We start from the raw sequence: 7537 nt of genomic DNA, 5'->3' as shown, positions 1-7537 counted from the left end.
TCTGGACTCCTGTACTGTTCACAGCTATTCTGGTCCACCCCTGTCCTATCCATGGCAGGAGTAAAGTGCTCCTTCTTCTGCACAGGTTTTCCTCTGCTGGGGAGAGGTGAAAGGGGATTGGCACTGGCTCTTTAAGATCTGGTGACTGGTTGGCATGTCCTCAGGGTACAGCATTGTGTTCATCTGATGCACACTCTCCCTCTGCTGTTTTTCATCCCCTGTGGCTGTCTTCTGTGCCCCTACACCTTTTCCTTGATCAGAACAATCACTGCTGCTTGGATTTTCACTTTTGGGGCTGGAGGAAGAATTCTGTTACTTGGCTTTAAAAATAGAACACTAGCTGGACTCTTGTGAAGAACACTGCTCAGGCCCACTCACCCCTGGTCCCTGCCCTGCCCTAGCCTCATCCAGCTCCTCAGAAGTAGCTCTACATAGGCTCTCCAGGCCTCTCAGCAGAGACTTAATCCCAGGCAGGCCTGTGGATTCTGCCCCAAGATCTGCCCTCTAGACAGCCCTTCATCCTAGGGGCTGAGGGGACATTGGTCTTGGCTAACTACCCCACCCCACTGAGCTGCCAGAGTTCCAAACCTAACCAGGCTCCCATGTGTTCATTCTCCAATACATGTTCCCATCACCTACATGCAAGGGCCTTAAACTTGGCCACCATTTTGCATCTAAGGAAATGACTGCCACCCCAGGACCCTGCACCAGATACCACCGTCATTTCACGGTTGCCTCATTTGGTTTGAATCCTTTCTTGTTGGCTATGTTTGCATGGAAAGGGTGAAAATCCAGAGGATTCAAAGCTTTCAAGAATCAGGATGTTTAAGAGAAAATGGTAAATACATTTGGTTCTCCATATTCATATAAATAATTCAGACTCCATAACAGAACAAAGATGCTCCACTTTTAACAAAGTTAAACATTCACACATTTTGAAAGTACCACTTACATAGCACCTGGTTGGCCCAGTCAGAAGAGCAGGCAGGCAGCTTGATCTTGAGGTTGTAAGTTTGGGCCCCACATTGGGTGTAGAGATTACTTAAAATCTTTAAAAGTACCACTTAATGAATATGAGGATGAAGCTGAATGTATAGACCTAGATTGAAATATTTTTTGATCCATTCAACATTAAGCTTTAATCTCATCTATTTTAAGTGTGAATTTCAGAGTTGTTTAAAGATTCACTTAGGTTGCATGTAGTGAACTTACACATTCCTTGGATGTCCGTTGTGATTGTATTTGCAGGTTTGGGTTTTGTGTGTGGGTTTTTTTGTTTTTGTTTTTGTTTCTTTGTTTTTAGATTTTATTTATTCATGAGAGACACAGAGGGACATAGACCTAGGTAGAGGAAGAAGAAGGCTCCCTACAGGGAGCCTGATGTGAAAGTTGATACCAGTACCCCGGGATCACGACCTGAGCCAAAGTCAGATGCTCAGCCACTGAGCCACCCAGGTGCCCTTACAGTAGTTTTCAAAGCACTTTTCGTGTACTACCTGATTTTTTGTCTTGGGAGGGAAGTATGTTGCATATCATCTGCATTTTTAGTGTGTAAGGTAACCAGATTGCTTGGCTAGCGAGAAGTTGAGCGGCAGAACTAGAGCCCAGGTCTGACTCCCAGTAGCCCAGCAAAGTGGATCTGTTGCCAGGGAAGAGTGTGGATGGGGTTTTCACACAGGTGGCAAGGAATCTTGAGATGGGAGTCCAAAAAACACACTAAATGGGACGCTACTGTATCATCATTCTAAAACTTCCTAGGTCAGTGGCTTTCAAATCTTTGACCCACAGTAAGAATATGTTCATGTTATGAGCCAGTACACTCATACATTGCAGTATGTGACTAGAACATTTAATGAAAAATATTTCTGGGTATAGTTAATATTTTCTGAGTTCTTTCTCTCTCCCCTTCTCTTCCTGGATGATTCAGTCCTAAAATCATTGGGTGGAGCAGTGCAAGGTAGTATTGGTGCTGTTGGCTGTATGGTGTGCATATGAGAGCTCAAGTGAAATGAGGGAGACCATACATGGGAGTAGCCCAGCTTGGACATCATAGTCTGAGGAGGGCAATCACATGGAAGGTGGCTTGATGTGGGTTGTCAGAGCCAGTGTGTGTGTGTGTCCCACCTGGAGAATTAGAACTCAAACGGCATTTGCATGTGGGATCAGCCTAGCCTAGGCTGTGAACCTGAGTGGAGTAAGGGCATGTGTATGGGAGGAAGCCCTGTGGTCAGATGGGAGCCCAAGTAGGGTGAGGCAGTCTAGGGTGTGGTGTCAACCTACCAGGGTGATGAAGATATCCACATAGGGGCCAGCCCTATGCAAAGAGAGTTTGGATTACAGCAAAGCAGAGCAGTGAAAAAAAAAAAAAATCTGGAAAATCGCTAAAAAGCTCTCCTGTGGATTTGCAGTCTAATTTCACATTGCTCAACAAGTCAAAATTTGGGACTTTGAGAGAATAATAAAACCATCTGGCAAAAATTCTCAAGAGAGGGATGCCTGGGTGGCTCAGCGGTTGAGCGTCTGCCTTTGGCTCAGGGCTTGATCCTGGAGACCCAGGATCGAGTCCCACATCGAGCTCCCTGCATGGAGCCTGCTTCTTCCTCTGCCTGTCTCTGCCTCTCTCTCTGTCTCTCATGAATAAATAAATAAAATGTTAAAAACTTTAAAAAAGGGATCCCTGGGTGGCGCAGTGGTTTAGCGCCTGCCTTTGGCCCAGGGTGCGATCCTGGAGACCCGGGATCGAATCCCACGTCGGGCTCCCTGCATGGAGCCTGCTTCTCCCTCTGCCTATGTCTCTCTCTCTCTCTCTCTCTCTCTGTGACTATCATAAATAAATAAAATTTAAAAAAAAAACTTTAAAAAATTATCAAAGGAGAAGACACAATTCCAGAAATGACAAAGGTACATCATTACAGATACCTAGATACTAATATAAATTATGAACTACTTTAGGCCAAGAAAATTGAAATTTTATATTAAAATGGACAAATTACTAGCAAAATATCACTAAAAGAGACTCCAAAAACAATAAGATATCTGAGTAGTCCTAGTCACATTAAAGAAATAGAAAAAGGGCAGCCCGGGTGGCTCAGTGGTTTAGTGCCACCTTCAGCCCAGGGCGTGATCCTGGAGACCCGGGATCAAGTTCCATGTCAGGCTCTCTGCATGGAGCCTGCTTCTCCCTCTGCCTGTGTCTCTGCCTCTCTCTCTCTCTCTCTCTCTCTCTCTCTCTCTCTCGGTCTCTCATGAATAAGTAAAATCTAAAAAAAAAAAAAAGAGGGATCCCTGCGTGGCGCAGCGGTTTGGCACCTGCCTTTGGCCCAGGGCATGATCCTGGAGACCCGGGATCGAATCCCACGTCAGGCTCCCGGTGCATGGAGCCTGCTTCTCCCTCTGCCTGTGTCTCTGCCTCTCTCTCTCTCTGTGACTATCATAAATAAATAAAAAAAAAATTAAAAAAAATAGAAAAAATATTAAATAAAACCATCTAATGGGAAAAACCCCAGGCTCACCTGACTTCACTGTTAAGTTTTAATCTATTATCTAGCAACATTTAAGGCATGAAACTTTAGATTTATGCTTTTACCATAGCATCAATCCGATACCCAAACCAGACAGCATAAGAAGGAATAGGTCAATGTTACTCATGAATATAGCTGTAAAATCATAAAATATTAGTGAACTGAATTCAGCAATGTGTATAAAAAATAAATATCATTGAGTTTATCTTACATGAGAGGTTGCTTTAACAATAGAAACTCAATAGGAGGGGATCCCTGGGTGGCTCAGTGGTTTAGCGCCTGCCTTTGGCCTGGGTCGTGATCCTAGAGTCCCGGGATCGAGTCCCGCATCAGGCTCCCCACATGGAGGCTGTTTCTGCCCCCCCCCCAATCTATCATGAATAAATAAAATATTAAAAAAAAAAAAGAAAAAAGAAACTCAATAGGATTCTTAACAGGACAAAAATATCGCTATCATCTCAGATGCAGAAACTTCGATGAAGTTCAACATTCATTTAGAAAAACTAGCACTAGAAGGACTTCCTTAATCTGATTTAGTGTATCTATGAAAACAACCTACAACAAAGCTTTTAAAACTATAACGAAAATTAAAGGTAAAATAATTCTTTTAACTAATCAAAGTTCTTTTTAAAGAGGAAAAATTCAATGTGAGGTGTTAAGAGTTCTCTCTGAGAGATCAGGTACAGATGAAGATGCTATTATAATTTCATTTCACCTTTGTACTTGATATTCTAGTGGGCAGTCACAAAAACTCCAAGGAAAAGTGATGAATTTGACATGTTAAAAATGTCTCAGTAAAAGACATTAAAGTGAAAAAGAACATTGAAAAGGTGGGGAAAATAGAGTTGTAACATTTTAAAGACCTTAAGATCACTTAAAGAGCATGTGACAACTAAGAATCTAAAGACAACTCAAAAATGGGGAAAAGAATTGGATTGACATTTTACAAATGAGGAAATCCAAATGATCTACAAATATGACAAAAGGAATTCAGTCTTATTAGGAACCAGGGATATGCCAATTAAAACCAAGATAACATGCAATTACATATTTAACCCAAAATGGCAAAAAATGACTCCAGGTATAGGTTGGAGCTGTCAACTTGATTTTGTGCTAAGCTGACTATAATTTTACCATCATAGCTTTTGTACCATTAGTGCAAATGCTCACAGCGTGAAAAGGGCAAATTACATCTTAGTATGAACATGAAAGAAAAATCAACTTCAGTGACTCCTGGATAAGGCCCCAGAGGTCCCTAGGGGTTCATGGACCACACTTTAGGAATTCTTGCCCTAACCAAGGAGATGTGCAAGAACTTTCTTAGCAACATAATATAAAGACAACCCCAAACTTCATAACGACTCGTGTTAATTCTTACAGGAATGCTAAAAAATTAACCGCAACCAAACACACCAACAAGTGTTGATCAAAAGAAAGCAAGTTATGGAAGAAAACACTGTGATTCCATTTGTTAAAGTTCAAAACAAAAATTATGCTTTATTGTTTTGGACCCATCCAAAGGTGGTAAAACCATTAAAAGAACAAAAACAATAAAACCAAGAGAATGCTTAACCCTAAGGCTGGGAGAGAGCTGACCTCAAGTGAAGAGGGTGGATAATGTGATCAGGGAGGGACTTTGCAGTCACCTGCGATATTCTAGTTCTTCACTGAATGAGAATATCATAAAGGTTCATTTTAAGCATTACAAGTATGTGTTACAGGCTCTGTGTACATTTTTCAGCAAAAAATTGTAATCGAATATTCATTAACACAGCTGTTTCCTAACATTAAGAAGAAAAGCAAGATAGAGAATAATATGTCATTGTAGTAAAAATGATGTGGAAAAGAATACATTAATGTTTGTTTGTGGGCAACCCAGGTGGCTCAGCGGATTAGTGCCACCTTCGGCACAGAGCCTGATCCTGGAGTCCCGGGATTGAGTCCCACATCCGGCTCACTGCATGGAGCCTGCTTCTCCCTCTGCCTGTGTCTCTGCCTTTCTCTCTCTCTCTCATATGAATAAATAAAATCTAAAAAAAAGGGCAGCCCGGGTGGCTCAGTGGATTAGCGCCGCCTTCAACCCAGGGTGTGATCCTGGAGTCCTGGGATCGAGTCCCACATCGGGCTCCCTGCGGAGCCTGCTTCTCCCTCTGCCTGTGTCTCTGCCTCTCTCTCTCTCTCTCTGTGTGTGTCTCTCATGAATAAATAAAATATTTTTTTGAAAAACTTGTTTATACATGCACAAAGTGTCTCTGGAAAGGTACAGAAGGAACCATGATGAAGAGGGGAGTCTCCCTGCATGTGAAAGAGGATGGGATGACAAGAAGACAGAGGTGGAGGGGGGTACCTTGTCTCTTCATCTCTCTACACTTTCTTACACATTTTGGTGTCGAACAATTCCGTATTACCAATACTAAAATATTTCCTAAAGCCCTATACACTTGGAAGTTTAAAAAATACTTTTTTAAAAAGATTTTATTTATTAGAGAGAGGGCGAGAGGGCAAGCAAGCAAAAGCAGAGAAGAGCACAGGAAGAGAGGGGGAAGCAGATTCTCCACTGAGCAGAGAGCCCAATGTGGAGCTCCATCCCAGGACCCTGGGATCATGACTTGAGCCAAAGACAGATACTGAGCCACCCAGGTGCCCTAAAAAATACTTCTGAATAAACTTGTATCAAAGATAAAATCAGACTGGAAATTATAAACCATTTTAGAATGATATTGCAACTAGAACATTACAGAGCAATTAGACAAGCGATCTTTTAAATGTTGAACAATCTGATGGGCAAAAGAAAAAAAGTCTCATTTAATTTACTTTTCTCGATTACTATTGAGTTTGAGCACCTTTTTTTATCTCTCTTTTTTTCTCCTCCTCCTCCCCCTGCTCCTCCTTTTCTCCTTCTCATTGTTTTCCTCTACTTCTTTCTTTTTTGCTTTGGATTTTTCTCTGAGTTTCCTGATCATATCCTCTGTTGATTTAAATAATTGTCAGAATTCTATATATATTCTGAGTATTAATTCTGAGCAATGATTTACCCCTGCACTTTCTGTTTTCTTATAACCTCTACTATAGTATTCCTTTTAACAGAAGTTTAAAATTTCGAGAACAAATTTCTCGTTTTTATGGCTTCTGGGTTTTGTATTTTATTTAGGCAGGCATTCTCCATCCCAATATTGTTTAAAAGATAATTTAAAAACCTTTAAAATATTTTTCCCTTTAAATGTTTATTTGTACCATCTGTGTTTGATGTGATGGGGCAGGAGGTTCAATCTAATGTTATTTTTTCTTCAGTGGATAGCCAATTATCTCACATGATTTGTTAAAAAGCTACTCTTCCTTCATATAGTTTAAATGTTGCTGCTAAAGAAATTAACTAAAAAAATGTTGCCTCTATTGTAAGCTTCATTTGCAGAGATATATGGATCTGTTATGCACTTTATCCTACTGACCTATTTTCATCCCTTATGTTGCTAAATCTGTTTGTGTTAATGTTTACATAGCTTTATATATTTTTATATTTCTTTTTTCATATATTACAGAGCAAATTCCCACTCAATATTCTTTTTCAGATTTGGGGGGCTACTATTGAGCATTCTCTCTTCCAGAAAAGAATCAGAATTCTTGAATTCCAGTCTAAAAATTCTCTTAAGCTTTGCGCAGTGGCAGTATCATAGCCAATGAGGTTTATCTGAGGTGCAATTATTGCTAATTAAAAATTCTCTTAAGATTTAGTTGGGACTGCATTAAATGTATAAATTAATTTGATTGTCCTGGATGGCAATAGCATAGAAACAGTTTTTCCATGCTAGAGTGATATTAATGCTGGATCTGAGTGGCTTTCATGCAGTCTACTTTGTGAATATTTATTATTGATTCTGACAGGCAATCCCAGGAAGCCATGTTCTGTATGAATTTTTATTTTTTTTATTTATTTTTTTAAATTTTTATTTATTTATGATAGTCACACAGAGAGAGGGAGAGGCAGAGAGACACAGGCAGAGGGAGAAGCAGGCTCC

The 7537-nt window shown here is 40.5% G+C and overlaps 1 pseudogene; it reads left to right on the top strand.

The window, feature by feature from the left end:
- The first annotated feature begins 7169 nt into the window (after window positions 1-7169).
- Window positions 7170-7300, top strand: LOC119864045 (annotated as a pseudogene).
- Window positions 7301-7537: the final 237 nt, after the last annotated feature.

This window comes from Canis lupus, chromosome 17, assembly GCF_011100685.1.
Source record: "Canis lupus familiaris isolate Mischka breed German Shepherd chromosome 17, alternate assembly UU_Cfam_GSD_1.0, whole genome shotgun sequence".
Taxonomy (NCBI): Eukaryota; Metazoa; Chordata; class Mammalia; order Carnivora; family Canidae; genus Canis; species Canis lupus.
The sequence above is the reverse complement of the archived record's forward strand: the minus strand, read 5'-3'. Positions and strand labels throughout refer to the sequence as shown.